A 14,182-nucleotide genomic window follows, 5' to 3' on the forward strand; every position below is an offset into this window, starting at 1 on the left:
CTCTGCTTTCCCTTCTATTGATCCTGGGATTTATGGCACTATTGTTTCCTTTTATTAGGCTGTAATGGCCTCCGTTAAAACATGTTACATGGAAATAGGCTAATTAAGTGTGTCAAATAAGTCATCATCCCACAGAGTGGCCAGGCCTCCCCGGGCAGCACTGTGGTGACGCACAGTGGAGGGAGGCAGGCAGGGCACAAGGATAGCGTGTCCTCCTAACCCCTGTTTCTCAGAGCAGTGGAGATTCCCCAAATGAGAGAGGCTCATCGCTTTGCTCTGGGTGCCTCCTGCGGTCAGTGACTCTGTTCACCTGCACGAGTTGGAGTTGATGGCACCCATCTGGGAGACTCGCTTTCTGCTCCTCTGTCTGTTCCTAGTCTAGGTCCTCACAGGCAGAGGGAAAGTTCTAGTAGCTGGCCTGATGATCGACTCTGGTGGGAAACATGCTTCACCCACCTCTGTCTGCTTCCCTTCCAGTAACACTTCCCAAATCCATGCCTGTTTGCTGGAAGCCCATTCGGCAGGAGAGGCTCCAGTTCTTGGATGAGAGGTGAGCGCCTGCCTTTTGAGGAATTTCCAACAGGCCCTTGGGCTGGTACAGACTGGACTCCCAGACAGTGGTGTTGGCTCTTTTAGACAATAAGGATTTCAGTCTGCGGTTCTTCTTGTTCATGAGGGAATGGAGTATTTGATAAAATTCTCATGAGAAAGAGTCCCTTGAGGAAAGGGACATTTACTCACATGAAAAATTTTCAGTTTTGCTCCAATGGTGGTAAAAGCCTCATCACTTGCTTGACTCCACTCGTCAAGGCTCAGTCAAGCCCATTGTCTTCTCCTCCCTTGAACTTCATGAGCCTGACTCAGAATATTAACCCTGCAGGATAATAGTAGGGCTCTGTACTCCAAGAAGCTTGAGGAACACTGTGTGAACAGTTAGGCTTATTTACTGCAGGACTTCTCAGAGCTGTCCGCATGTTAAGATGTACCACGAATCTTCAGGGAAAGCGTGGCAGGTCCCAACGATTTACTACCCCTCCCAAGTGTTAAACTCAGACATTCCTGCCCTTTGCTATGTGATTTTGCAGTGCCTCCCACCAGAGCAGGCCATGTATAGTTCCAGTTCCCAGTGATGTTCAGCTTGACCACGTGACCCCTTTGACCCATGGAAAGTGGGCGGAAGTGTAGTGTCTCAGAGCTGAAATGCCCACGGACATGGCAAGCGTCTGCAAGTTTTCTCTCCCACTTTTGCTGTTGACATGAAAACAGCACGCCCCTAGCAGCCCCCATCCCTGAATGCAGGTGATGGGATTTCTTATAAGCAGCCTATTATCTGAAACAGAGTTGCCCCAACCTGACCTCTTCCTGCCAAGGAATGAGAAAGTAGCACTTAGCAGTCACGGTCTGCATCAGTTTCTTTTTTTTTCTTATTTTTTTTTTATTTATTTACGATAGTCATACAGAGAAAGAGGCAGAGACACAGGCAGAGGGAGAAGCAGGCTCCATGCACCGGGAGCCCGACGTGGGATTTGATCCCGGGTCTCCAGGATCGCGCCCTGGGCCAAAGGCAGGCGCCAAACCGCTGCGCCACCCAGGGATCCCCTGCATCAGTTTCTTATCGCTGCTGTAACAAATGATCACAAACTGAGTGGTTTAGGGCCACACGCATGTATTCTCTTACAGTTCCAAAATCTGTCTTTCTGGGCTAAAGTCTAGATATTGACAGGGCCAGCTCCTTCTGGGTGCTCCAGGGGAGAACCTGTTGCCTTGCCTTTTACAGCTTTGAACGGCTACCTGTATCTCTTGGTTCAGGACTCCTCTCTCTTCCTTCAAAATGCATCACTTCAACTTTTGCTTCCGTTATCCATCGTACGACATCTCTTACTCCTCACTTTGACCATCCTGCCTTCGTCTTATAGGGGTCCTTACATTGGGCCCACGTGAATCATCCGAATCATCTTCCCAACTCAAAATGCTTTTCTTAATCACATCTACAACGTACTTTTTGCCATAGAAGGTAGCATTCATAGGCTCTAGAGATTAAAATGTAGATAGATGTATTTGGGGTCTGTGATTCTGCTGACCTCACTGGCTGATACAAAAAAAAATGAAAAATACATAGGGTTTCCCTACGTTTTTTAGAATTCTTTTTTCCCGCATAGAGCACCTCAGAATATCTCCTCCCTCCTTCTAAGGATACCACTTTTGTAAACTGGGCCCTACCCCTATTATTTAGTATGTCTATTGCTAATCTACAGTTATTAGTTAACCCATATCCCAGTGCCTCCCATAGGATTATAAATTCCTGCAGATTCAGTTCAGCCACTTATGTTGCTTAGAGATTCTCTTACTTTCCTAATCTGTAAAAGAGATATGACATCTGTCAGGGTCAAACTTATCGAATCCCCCAAGGTGATTTTAAGCATATCTGTACAGTGACCAGCCATCATTTCTCAGTAGACAGCATTGGCCTTCCTTGCCTGCCTTCACCAGAATGGAGAGTTGGCTGCCACGGTGGGAGGTAAATGCTTGTTGGCTGGTAGAGGTAAGGTCTCCCTGATAACTGTGTTCCTGCTTTCCATCCTCTGTCATTCCTTCCACAGTGTCAGGCGTGCAGCGTACACGGGCCTGTGTCTATCTGCCCTGTTGTCCCCTAATGTACGGAAGTCCCCTGGGGAGGTGAGCAGGGACTGTGTTGCATGAACAAATGAGCCTTATCAGCACTCAGTAGCTGTGTGGCTTTTCGAATGTTCCTTCTTTCGTAGAGTCTTCCGTTCCCCAACTTGCTAACATGAGACTAGATTTGGGGCTCTGTGGTCTCTCCCCGCCAGATCTGAAGACCTTGAGTCTGGGAGTCTCCCTTTTCCCACCATTTTGCCCAGCACAGCCTTGGACCCCCCTCCCTCCGGTACCGAATAAAATAAACATTTGGTGAGTTGACCATCGGCGCCCCTCTTGATGCCATCTTTTCCTATTCTGTGTTGCAATGGGTTCTTTTAACCAAAATACCCTTCCAAAACCAAAAGGAAAAATGGCAAATGACCCAGACTCCAGGGCAGACCTTTGGGACATAGTCATGATTATTGGGCCTTTCTGGACCCGTCAAATCCCCCACGTGAGGCCAACGCTGCAGAAATAAATGCCCCCCGTGAGTTCTGTGTCACAGACAGAATGGCAGGTGGCAAACCCACTGGAAAGCTCAGGTCCTGAATCCCACAAAACTCTTCAGTGGTTACTGATCTTTTTACGCTCGAAAGAAAGATCTATTTCGTGAGAGGAAAATGACCCAAAAAAGGGTTAAGTCCCAAAAGGTTCATTTCCTCTTCTCTGCCTGCCCTAGAATCTGGGATAATTCCTGCCATTAATATTTTAAGCAACTAATTTGACATTTTTCCATTTAATTAACTTGCATACATATGAGAACAGGGCTTTGAGAGTACCATGACATTTAAACAAAGTCATTTAAGTTTTCCCATTTCTGGCGGAGCCCGGCTTTCTTCTTCGCCTTTTTTTTTTTTGCCCTTGCTCTCCATTTCTGTTTTGCATTCCTAGTTCTCAGGCTGGCTTATTAGCCCAGAGAAGTGACCAAATTTCCCCCAAGCCAATGTCCCACAGCCTCAACCTAGGTGACGTGGGTGGGCCTGGAGCTCTGGGCTGCGGCTCTTTTAAACTCGATTCTCCTCTTTTCCAGGCCTTTCTACAAATGGCGTTTCAATCAGAGCAGGCGCGTCACAGGCTCATGTTTTCCTGTTGCCACACCAACCCCGGGTGGGAGTGGGGGAGGCGCGGCGGGAATGCAAAGCATTTATCAACTATAACCATCTCCGCAGAAGAGCCGGGGTTTCGGGAGGCGAACAATAGCTCCGTGACGATTTTCTCTTCCAAATGACAAATAATTGCTGTCATATCATCAAATGATTAAGAAATAAAGGAAAACAGACAAATGGAGTGTATCCATTGAGGGATGGTGTGGGGGTCTGGGGAGAGGCTCGCTCAATGTTCCGTAATTGAAAAATTGCACCCTAATTAGCTCCCACCCCGGAGGATTCATGAGTTCTACGCGCCATCCAATCCGCAGCCCGCCAAGTCACAGAACTTGCAGCCATGAAAGTTTACTGCTGGTTTCAGAGGGGGCTGTGCAGTCTCCAAACACAACCAGAGAGTGAGGCTCTTCAGCTTGCCCAGCCCTCGAGAAGGAGTCATTACTTCATCCTTTCATCTGCCATAATTAATCACAGATTTGCTCTGCCTATCACCAGCGCCAGCCGCTCTCCCCAGATGAACCTGGGCACTCATGCCTCTGGCTTATCGGTGGTGGCCAGCACAGCCCGGCTCCTGCGAGGTCACAGAAGCTGTATTCCCGGGATGCAAAGTGGTGCCCCCTCATCCCAGGCGCCGTAGGGGGCAATGGGTCCCGCATTCCAAATGAAATCCTGCTGCAAACCAAGCTCAGGGGACTCTGGACAAATTGCACGTCTTCATTTCCACCCACGTTTGGGATATCCTTTGGGGACTTCTAATGAGGCTGTCAGGAAGAATAGTACTGGAAGAGAGGCATGTCCCCATTCTCTCCATTCCCTCCCCCTGGACCTGGGTTTAAATCCCCACTCCATGACCTCATTAACCACACGACCTTGGGAAAGTGACCCAGTCTTGTCTGAGCACGTGTCTTTCCTTTGGCAAAGCGGAGATCATAGTACTTACCTTTCAGAAATAAGATGGGGGCCGGAGGACGCCACTGCAAAGGATCTGGGGTATGGTTGCTGGCAGTGCCTCGTGATCCCTCTATGTAAGGCGGGGGGGACAATGATCTTACCTCCCCTCTAGGATTTTAATGAGGATTGAGTAGCGAATGCATTATATATGTGCAAAGTGCCCGGCACCAAGTTGGTACCCAGTAAATATTTGAATTGAACTGAACTGAATCATACATAATTGGTTCACTCATTCATTTGATCCATCAGCTAATAGTCGTTAAATGATTACTTTTTGTCAGACACTTTGTTAGGCATTGGATATACACAGGGGAGTGAGACACACTTGATTCTTGTCCCTTGGGAGCTTGTATGCTAAGGGGGGGCGGGGAACACAATGAAAATCAATTTAAGAGAAACGACATGCAAGTTGTAAAATGTTCTCTTAAAAAATGAGACAAGAACTAAGAGCTGGCGGTGATTTTTAAATGAAGACCGAGAGGCTAAAGACACAAGCACGTGAGGAGTGATAGGGAAAAGCATTCCAAGCCGAGGGAACAGCCTGGCAAAAGAAAGATGGCTCAACATATTCCAGGAGCTGAGAACAGGCCAGGAGTCAGGCCAATAGACACACAAGCCCGAATCTCAGTGATTTCAGACAATACAGGTTCATTCCTTCTTGTTTCTACCAATCAGGCGTTTGGTTGGTGGTCTTTATTCAAAACCAGGCTCCCTACTGTCCCCTACGGTCTCCTTGGAGTGGTCCATTATATCCTCTGCGTGCAGCCAAGAGCAAAAAGAAAAAGCTCTTGGGATACTTGGGGGGTCAAGGCCAGAGGTGGTGTATGTCACTTGCACCCACATCCCATGGACTGGAGCTCAAAGATCTGGTCGCCCCTCACTGCAGAGGAGCTGGAGAACGGCGTGTAGCCACGTGCACCGAAGGACAGCAACAGGTTGGGAGAAGGCACAGCAATGTCTCCAGCTCACAAGGAATGTAAGGAGAAAGAGAAGCCGGGCTTTACGGGGCCATGGAAACCAGGGGAAGAAGCACAAGGCTTGTGCGAAAAGAGTGAGAAGCCATTCCAGGGCATTCTTCACATGCCTGTTTAGATCTTACTTGGTGAGAGTGGGAAGCCAGACAAAATTCACTGGCTTGACCAAATTTACACCATAAGAGGACTTCTCTGGCTGCTATGAGAGCACATCTCAGAGGGCAATACCAGTCCCTTGAAGGTAGGGTGATGAAGGTGATGACGAAGGGGGGGGGGATAGAAAGTGACAGATTTGAGAGATTTCATCGAACTGGCTTCAGCCTCACTGGCTAGCCAGCTCGCAGGCACCTGCCGACCCAGGGCTATCGTGCGAGGCTCCAAAAGATGAGAGAAAACACGAAGGCACTGGGCCGAGCAGCTGGCTGTGCAAAGCAGAGGAGTTCCAGACATTTCCACCTGAACTGAAAGCTGGATCTGTCTCCTTGCTGGCCCCCTGGCCCGGGGCAGGAGGGGACCCTCCAAGCCCTGCTTCCATTGCAGGGAGAGATGCTGAGACTCAGCCAGCCTGGTTCCCACCGGTCCCAGGACAGGCAGGTGCGGGCAGCTGGGAGGAGGTGGATAGTTCACACGGACTGTGACCACTCACCGAGCACAGGCTTCAAGCTGTTCCATTTATTCCGTCTAATAGATGGAGTTACTGTTGACTCTCTATTTCACAGACAAAGAAATAGACTCATGTTGCTCCTGAGACTTGCCCAACGTTGCCCTATTAGTAAGAGCACCAGGTTTGCACACGGGTCTCCCGTTTGCTCTGGTGCAATGAAGCGGAGTGCTCCACTGGCTGGCTTTGTCTAGACTCACACGGAGGCCACAAATGAGTGAGGATCTGCCCTTTACGGCCCAAGAGGCCTCCTCACGCTGGGTGCCGCCCAGTCTCGGGGTACACCCGTGTCCCATCCCGCGATGACTTTGGACAGGCTATGAACCTGGCTGGTCTTCAGAATCACCCGCCTGTCTTTTAACACGCAGCATCCCGAGCTACCCCAGACATAGGGAAGCAGAAGCCCAGAGGTAATGGAAACGGGTCAGCTATAGTTCAAAATCTCCCCAGGCACCCAGTGACCTGGCGCTCAGGTGAAAGCACCGTGGTGATGTCATCGTGCATCAAGGAGGGCTAGGTGAGGCACGGGGGGGACTGTTACTACCTAGAGAATTGGCGACAGAACCAGAAGGAGATGATGGGTCGCCTGCACTTCTAGTCTCTTTTCTGCAGGACTGTCCTGATGCTCCAAAGAGGTCACAGGGAAGTCCATCCATATCGACGACCCGAAAATGTCAGAGTGGGGGCATTTAAGATTATCTTTCCAACCCAGCGGTCTCCCGATTTCTCAGACCGACTGCACTGGAGTCACGAGAGCTGCTCGGTATAGCACGAGCTCCTGGCCTCACTCCGTATCCTAGGGTATCAGTGACTTTGGAGTTTATGTTTTCTATAGTATCTCTGGTGATTCTGCTATCAACCATGTTTGGAAACCACTGGTTCAGCCTTCCCATTTTACAGTCCATAAGACGGAAGCCCAAAGAGAAGTGACCTGCCTAAGATCGCCTGGCCTAAGAGCTAAGTGTCCTGGCTCAGTCTACAGCCCCTTCCACACTCATCAGAAAGCCCGTCCACTCATAGGGGCAGGGGAGGGGGCGGTGGGCCAACAGCAGCGAGAGGGGCCATCGTGTTGAAAGACCTGCCTCGGAGAGCCACGTAATTAGCTGACTATGACAGGCTTCCTTCCCCTGGTTATCGATGCTTCTTCTCCCTTCCTTTCCTGGTACTTCCCCTGCTCATCCTAACAAGATCAATTACTCACAGAAATAAATTACGCACACAGCCTACAGTCTATTAGGTAATCGGTGATGCGCCGGCTCAGGGAGCCAACGGGCAAGACAGGCCGTCTGGAGCGAGGGCCAGTAGAAGGGACAGTGTGGGAGGAGTCTCTAAACAGAAAAGCCCAACCCTCCAGCAATGGTTGAACCGTCTGGGTCCCCAGAGATGGACGTGCAGGCCAAACTTGAAAACAAGTTTTGGAACAACGGCTGCTCTGTCTGGGGCTGCAGCTTTGCAGGCCGACCACCAGTCACCCTCCCCAGGCCCCAGGCCCCGAGGAGGCCTGGCTTAGATCCAGCTGGAACTAGACCCTGCCTCTCAGAACCTGGGGTTCATTTGAATCGCCAGGGATCCTGTCAACATGGAGGAGGTCCAGGGGACCTGAAATTGCGTTTCTCCCAAACTCCTGGATAATAGCAGAGCTGCTCGTCTGAAGAACAAGGCCCTAGTGATCAGTGTGGGCAAAACTGAGTGGCCGGCCTGCTTGTCCATACGTAGGATCTTTTGCCGGCCAAGTCCACCTGCATGTGCTGTGTCCTCTGCCTGCATCATCCTTCCCTTCTGGGTCCTGCTTAGAAAACTATTCACCAGGAGCACCTGGGTGGCTCAGTTGGTTGAGAGTCTGCCTTCGGCTCCAGTTTTGTTCCCAGGGTCCTGAGATTGAGCCCCACATCGGGCTCCCTGCTCAGTGGAGAGTCTGCTTCTCCCTCTCCCTCTGCCCCTCATGCCCACTCACACTCTCTCTCTCTCATTCTGCTCTCTCTCTCTCAAATAAATAAATAAAATCTTTTAAAAAAAAAAAGAAAAAGAAAAAAGAAAACTGTTCACCATTCACATTCTGGCTTGGGCACACCTGCTCTCTAGAACTCTTCCTTGACCCCCTCTGGCTCCAGCTTAGAGCAGATAATGCTTTCACCGGGCCCTGATCACACTCCATTATAGCGAAACTTACTCTTATGAGAGTAGTTTGCCCATTTGTCACTCGATGGCCTGGGAACTCTGTAAAAACTGTACCAACTCTTTCATTTCTCCGTATCCAAGCCTGATAGGGCTCTGCTAGCCACTGGGCACTGGGAACTTTTCAGAGATCCCTAAGAGAGTTTGAGACCTGAAAACGAAATTATTGGAGCCGAAACTCGAAGGAAAAACTTTGCAATAGAAATTAATAACATTTTAATGAAACATCTCCAAAACAAAATATTACATCAACCGCCATTAATGGTTTCATTTAGCATTCATAAAAATTCATAAAAATTTCATTATATCTGAAAACGATGTGCAGGTTAGGTTTTCTCACTTTGCAAGAATTCTTTGAGTACCGCCATTAACTGCTGACAAATCAAAGCCAGGCATAGATCGAATGAATTGCTTGTCGCCAAATAATTCCAAAAGCAAAGTTATAAAAATAATCTTTATTTTTCTTTACAGAAAAAAAATACACTTAATATGGAATCTGGGTGAATTGCAATATGCTTGATCTGTGTGAGTTGGAGCTTCCAGAGCAAGGGTGTCTAGGTCTTTGAAAGTCTGAAAACAGTCTTGATGTCTGGCCTGGGGGGAAGCACGCAATAGATTTCTCCCAAATGAAGGATGAATAAATGGCAACCCAAAGCGATTCTGAAAAGTGTAGAGGTGGGAGGAAGGGCAGAAAAACAGGCAAAAGAGAAATATATAAAATGTTAGCCAAAGTGTTAAGACAACAACAAAGGAAGTCCTTGTTAGCAAGAAATCCTGGTCCCACCTGGATGGCAGAGGCAGGCGATATTGCCCCCTCCTGGCTGGAGGAGTCGTCCACACACACTGGCTTCCTTGATTGATCTGTCATCGGTGCTTCTCCAACACCAAGAACTTCAAAGCCCTTTGGAATTCCCTCAAAGAGAGAAGTCAGTGGCCCCTGAGAATCAGCCTCTGCCTCCCTCTCTCCGGGGAGGCGGCTCGAGGGGAGCTGTATGACTGATTCTGTGTCAGACATCCTGAAAGGGATCCAAACCCATCTTGAACCTATTTCTACCTTCCTCCTGAACCACCTCTTGGTTAACACGTTCCATATGTTTCTTCCCCTGGTGGAAAATGGGCTCTGCTTTTATTTCCAGGGGCATCATTGAAAAGCCTAGGGGACGGGGCTTTATTCTAAGACGAGCAAGATTTGGGGAGTCCTTCTAAGGAAGCAATCAGAGATAAACAGAAAGATTGATGTACAAGATGTTCACTGCAGCATTATTTATAAGAGCGAAAGAGTGGAAGCAGCCTACACGCCCAACAACAAGGGGCTGGCTCAACAAATTATAATCTACCTACACAATAGAAGGCTACACGGTCATTAAAAGTTGTGTTTTTGGAGGTCATTTTATAGAGGTGTCCAACCTTTGCTGAGCCCTCCAGAGGCACCGGGCGGCAGCCTCCATGCTTTGTGTGTCTCGTAACAGCCCCGTGGACACAATATTCAGCTTGCATTATCTCCATGTGACTCACAAGGAAACTGAGGCATGGCCAAGCCAAGGTCACACCACTAGAGCTGGGCACTGTAGGGGCACCACAGAGCTGCACCAAGACGTGATGCGCTGCAGGACGCCGCCTCCTTCTCCCACGGAGTCCTGGACATTCCGAGCCCGGGGACTGGAGGCAAAGTAGTGAGTCCTTTCTCAGATCTGCCCCCAGCTGTCACGAAGGAGGGCAGATGGGGCTGCAGCCTGCGGAGCGGCGAGGTCTTGGCAGAGCAGCTCTCACGAGCACTGCGGACAGAGGAGGAAAGAGCCCAGTGAAATTCCAGAAATTGCAGCATGGGGGGGGGGGGTAAGCACAGAGAGAGTGGGGACGGCTGGCACATCAGGGTCGCTCTAACCGAACATGGAAACCAACGACTAGAGCACCCGGGACCGGGTCGAGGCCCTGCGGGATGTGCCAAAGCGGGGACCCTGGTAGCACTGGGCAGCCCACCCTCACCCCATGCGAGTACATCTCCGGGTGCCTCCGTAGATCCTGACCCACCACCTTTCTTTGAGCCGTCATTATACCCCTTGCACAGGCGAGAAAACTGAGACCTGGCAGGATTTAAGGCATTTGCCTGCGATTTCCACCCGTAAGCAAGAGTGCCGGGAGTTGAGGTGTGTGTGTGGGGGCCAGAGGCCTCGGCTTGACCCCTGCGAGGCGTCCTCCCTCCCAGGATGTGGGAGCCACAGTCAACCCCCAGCAGCCCATGCTGCTTCACGTTCCACCAGCTACAGCTGGCCTCCGAGCAATCCAGGGAACCCCGTTCTGCATGAAGATGACGCCAGAGCCTCCCGGGGTTACGAGAACCCCCGGGAAGCCCAGGTTCTGGCAACACCAGAGGTGGGATAGGGCTAAGGTCCCTCCACACTTGGGGAAAACAACCACACGGTTTCTGGTTCTCAGGCTGCTGCGGTGTGAGGTCTGCGGGGAATCTGAGACAAAGGAAAACCGCAGCCCCCACCCCCACCCCTGCCAGGGGTCCCGGCCCCTCCGCAGCCCCAGGCTGCTGACCCCTCACCGGTCAGCCTCCAGCCCAGGGCCTCAGCTGCCTCCCCCAGGAGCAGCCTCCTCCTGCCAGGCCCCTGGGCTCTGAGCCCGCTCCGCAAGCCTGCCGCAAAAGGCCCAGCCCTCCCACACCCCACAGACAAGCTCCTCTCAGGCTCTTAATTGTCTGCGTTCAGCATCCACAAGAGCAAACATGAGGATTTTTCTGGGTTTCACTTTCTTGGTCGAACTCCCTTCCTGCAGAGGTAAACGGAGGTGTCTGCAGACTCTGGCTACTCTGGCTACTGTGCATCTGGTGGGCAGGCTCGCCCAAAAGCCCCATGACCCACCCTAGCCACCCCCCACCTCAGGACAAAGGTCTCCGCAGTACAGCACCTGGGGTCCAAGGCAGCGCCAGCAGCCCCCACGCCCGAGCACACCCCCAGCAGGTGCACAGGAGCGGGTCCGAGGAGTCTCCTAGCCACAGGCCCCTCCCCGAGCCCCTCCTCGGCCTCTCCAGGGCAGCCGGGGTGAGGAGTAGGGGCCCTGCAGCCGGACACTCCCCTGCCAGAGAGAGATGGCCCGGAGATGGGAGGAGAAAGAGGAAGAAAAGCCGTGAGAGTGAGACAGGAGCCATGGGCACCACTCCACAGTTCCTGATTCTAGTTCCTCAGAGGCGGAGCTGAATTTTCACCCCTGGGTTTAGTGAAATACCACCATATCCTTTCCACAAGGTCATCATTTTGCTCAAGCAAAGTGTCACTTGCAGCCACATGGGCCCCAGCTGGAGCAGCCTCAGCTGCGACCACCACGGCTAGAGGGGGCTGCCCCACAGAGGGCTGCTCTGAAGACCTGGGCTCTGCGGGAGACTCTCAGGGCTGGGGGCCCGTCCTCCCTGGAGCAAGGGACGGCTGTGTGGGGAAGGTGGCCGCTGAGTCCGTGGAAGCTCGTGGCGCTCTAGGCTTGCTGTATCCGGGCTTACCCCCCAGACAAGCGCCTTTCACCGTGGCTTCAGGACTTCTGCAACCTGCCTCCACTGGGCCCACTTGCAATTCCCATACGGGTGGCAAAGCCCGATTAATATTTTGTCTCGTGAGATAGCGCCCTGCTGCATATGGGGAAAAAGTCCAAGTTCCCTAGCACAGTGTTCAAGTTCGCCATTGACCTCCCACAGCCTTCTCCTTCCTCACTTCAGATTCTGTCTTCGCTGGATAGAACGGCCCTTGGCTTCCCCTTCTTGCCTTGCTCATTCTGTTCCTCCCACCTAGCGTTCCCTCTGCTTGCGTCTCTGCTTGGCTAACTTCCATGCTAACTTCCCAAGTGGGGTAAAGGGGCTCACCCTCTGGGCTCCCCTGTGGGCTGGCCTTGCTCAGCCTATCAAAGCTCAGACCAGACTGTGCGGTAACCGGCTGCTTTCTTACCTTTCCGCTGTACTGTGGACTCCACAAGGGCCAAGATCACAGCCTATTCTCTACTCTCCGGGGCTACGTTCAGTGTAAATTGGCCTCTATCCACTCACCCACCCCATCTTGTGGCTACTCCTTCTGGCCAAAGATGAAGAGTCCCAAGAGAATGTTCAGGTCACCTGTCCCTATTTTAGAGAGGATGAAACTGAAGTTCAGAGAGGTTCACAGTGACCCAAGGTCACAGAGCTAGGCCTGAATTAGAAGCAGGATTCTCTGCTTCAAACCCTGTGCCTTTCCCGCTCTGCCCGCCATCGATCAAACTGCCCCGGCCCTGCTCCGTGTCGACACCATGATGAGTTTCTTTAAATGTGTGTATCCCATTTAGGGCCATCAACTTTTCTGAGCTCCAAGAAGACTTCCAATGGGATCAAAGTTTGGAATTGGGCTCCCATGCTTCCCTGATGCCCTCATATGGGTGAGTGACTCACCTCTATGCCTTTGTGGGTGCTGTTCCTTCTGCACAGGTTCCTCATGAGGATCCCGCTTCTCACCCCTGCTCCTTCATCAAGAGCCTCCTCAAGTGTCCCCTCTCTCCGAAGCTCTCCTGCAACCTTCCTGAGCTCGTTGCTCATTGCCTCCTTGCCCGGTGTCCCTTGAACGATTCCATTTCTCTAGGACAATCCCTGGCTACCAAACAGAGCTCGGTACCTACCCTTGTGCTCATGCCTGTCTCTTAGTAGGCACTGATCACTACAGTATTCAGCTCCAAGCCCAGAACCTGGCTTATAATAGGTGCTTAATCAAAGTGTGTTCAAAGGAAGAGGCAGGGAAGGGATGATGTTTGCAAAGCATTTCATATTGGGAAACCCCACTGTCCCCACAATGGAGGAACAAGACTTAACCCCATTTGATTTCTCTCCAGCTTCTAACAAAGCATTAGGAACACAGTAAAGAATCAGCTAGCACTTTCAGACCAAATTCTCCACACCACAACTTTCTTCTGCATTTGTGTTCATATTTACAAAGCATTTTTGCAACCATTGACTTACTTACTTTTCATAATAATCATTAGGGGCCTTATAATTTTTTTTTTAATTTTATATGGAGGAGTCACTGGAATCAGCCCCTACTCCCAGGCCGCACCTCGTGGAAGCCTTAGCCTACAGCACATACCATATCTGAAGTCAGAGTCCCGCTGCCTGGACCTGTCCACGTATGCTGCAGGCATCCTTATTCACCCATGGTCCATACCCCGCATGGTTACATTATGCTTATGGACACAGGAAATCCTTAGCCGGTCAGTGGTCTTGCTCCCAAGATCAATGGTCCAAATCAGCTAGTTCGGCCACCCTCTGCCTTGTAATTCTGCTCAGTGGTTCTTCCCCTCCCCCCAAGCCTCCCACTGCAGAGAAGGTCCCATGGTTCTTTGTGAACCAGAGTGGAGCATCAGTGTCTCTCAGATATCAGCTGGCAGGCAAGCCAGTACCACATCCTCTTTTGCTTTACTTCTCTATTAGGCCTCCACAGGGCTACTCAGCTGTCACCTCAGCCCCTCCAGTGTCCTTGAACGGATCCATGCTGCCGAGCCACCCCAATCATTAACACAGGGCTACTGCCCCTGAGGTCTGCTCCAGAGAGCTGCCAGAGAGATGAAGATGGGGTCCCCAGGAGCACCTGCCCTTGTCAGGTCAGCCCAGGGCTAGGGAGGCATGGCAGATGGGCACAGAGGGTTGAGGC

General features: G+C 51.2%; 1 long non-coding RNA gene across 1 annotated transcript; it reads right to left on the bottom strand.

Annotated features, from left to right (window-relative positions):
- Window positions 1-8,946: 8,946 nt before the first annotated feature.
- Window positions 8,947-11,531, bottom strand: LOC129506402 (uncharacterized). The gene is made up of 3 exons (XR_008663760.1): window positions 11,436-11,531; window positions 9,307-10,297; window positions 8,947-9,182 (listed from the first exon to the last, which is right to left on the bottom strand). It is a non-coding gene; the product is annotated as an uncharacterized LOC129506402 (long non-coding RNA).
- Between the last annotated feature and the right edge of the window lie 2,651 nt (window positions 11,532-14,182).

The sequence above is a fragment of the Nyctereutes procyonoides genome, unplaced genomic scaffold (genome assembly GCF_905146905.1).
Source record: "Nyctereutes procyonoides isolate TBG_1078 unplaced genomic scaffold, NYPRO_anot_genome, whole genome shotgun sequence".
Classification (NCBI taxonomy): Eukaryota; Metazoa; Chordata; class Mammalia; order Carnivora; family Canidae; genus Nyctereutes; species Nyctereutes procyonoides.